Raw genomic sequence first — 1,754 nt, forward strand, 5'->3', positions numbered from 1 at the left:
CAATCTTAAATGTGGTCTTCACTAACTACAGAATCCCTAATAAAATGGATTTTACCATTAGGTTATTAGAAGAGTGATAAAACTTAACAGTTACATTTTTAAAGTTCCATTCTTCATGATTTAAATGTTTTTATTTTATTTTTCATGTGATAATGTTATAAATAGAAAATGAATGAGACATATATGTACAATAAAGTAAACCACATCTAATTAAAGAGATAGAATATTATCTGCACCCAAGTAAAGTAAAAGAACATTATTTGTATCTTAGAAGCATCAGATTCTTTTCTCTGATCGTCTCCTAAGTAACTGCTGTCCTGTTATTTTTGATAATAATCTACTTATTTTCTTTACTGTTTTACCTTTCATGTATATCTATTTAAGCAAGAGTTTAATTTTTTTTAAATTTTTAAATTTTTATACACGGTGTGCTCTTTATTCCATTCAATCTGCGTGTGAATATTTGTGTGTATGTGCAAGATAGAAAGAAAGAGGGAGGGAGAGTCATTCATGTTGTTGTATGCTCTTACAGTTCATTCGTTTTCACTGCTATGTAGCACTCCACCATGCTCATGTCCATATCCATATTCACATACAGATCCACATCACATCCATATTTACACCTATATCTATCTATTTCTGTCTATCTACATGTGCATCCAGATCTATACCTGTATCTCCTGCCAATGATGGACATTTGGGTTGCTTCCAGTTTAGGGCTATAATAACAATACTGCTATGAGTATTTCCATACACATACTTGTGTGCATATATCCAAGACTGTCTTTAGCACATCAATCCAGAAGAATTGCTGGGTCATACAGCATACATAATATGACAAACAGGTTCTAGGGTAACCCACAAATTCTTCTTCTTGGTAATTAATCCTCTTGTGTGATCTCCTTCCCTTAAGTGCACATGGGACCTGTAACTTCCTTCTAATAAATAGAATACAGTGAAGGTGACAGGATGTACATGATTATGTACACCAGGTTTTAAGTCTGCAACTTATTCTTAAATAGTTCAGAAAAAATATAGATAGATGATCGATTGATCGATCGATAGATAGGTGATAGATACAGCTATAAAGCAAGTATGAAAATTTGTTAACATTTGGGGAATCTGGTTGAAGGCTATCTCAGGATGTGCTATTATTGCAGTATTTCTGTAAGTTTGGAGTTAAAAAAAAGTAGTATAAAAGTACTTGCTACCCTGATTTGCAGTATTTCTTCTGCCAAATATTAAGTGTCTACAGATGGCCCATTTCGGAGGTCTCAATTTCTTTTCCATCTAACCATAAATCTATCCCTGTGCCCAATCCACATTTAAAAAAATCATTATAACTTTATAAGTCTTTTTTTTCCCCAGGGGAAAGGACGAACTCAGTCCACCACTACCACAAATTATGCAGTTGAATTTCCCGCATTTGGGGAAATTACAGGGGTCAGCACATCCAGAGTGCAATGGATAAGGCTTGCCCTGGGAAAACACCTTTGTGATCACAGTATCTCTTCTGCCAGGTAAGTATATATAATAAGTTTTAATATCAGATGTAGTTCTTCAACCTTGTCCTTTATTTTACTGCTTGTCTATTTGTGGTTCTTTGCTCTTTTGTATGAATTTTAGAATCTGTCAAATTCCTTGAAAGGAAAAATATTTGGAAGTTTTATTGGAATTCCAGATCAGTTTGAGGAGCTGAAAATTTTAAAATATTGATGCTTTCATTCCATGAACATTGTCTATCATTCCATTTG

At 33.5% G+C, this 1,754-nt stretch overlaps 1 non-coding gene across 1 annotated transcript; it reads right to left on the reverse strand.

Annotated features, from left to right (window-relative positions):
- Positions 1 to 1,365: 1,365 nt before the first annotated feature.
- LOC111762738 (U1 spliceosomal RNA) lies at positions 1,366 to 1,528 on the reverse strand. Its single transcript, XR_002795777.2, has one exon. It is a non-coding gene; the product is annotated as a U1 spliceosomal RNA (small nuclear RNA).
- Between the last annotated feature and the right edge of the window lie 226 nt (positions 1,529 to 1,754).

The sequence above is a fragment of the Dasypus novemcinctus genome, chromosome 21, assembly GCF_030445035.2.
Source record: "Dasypus novemcinctus isolate mDasNov1 chromosome 21, mDasNov1.1.hap2, whole genome shotgun sequence".
NCBI classification, from domain to species: domain Eukaryota; kingdom Metazoa; phylum Chordata; class Mammalia; order Cingulata; family Dasypodidae; genus Dasypus; species Dasypus novemcinctus.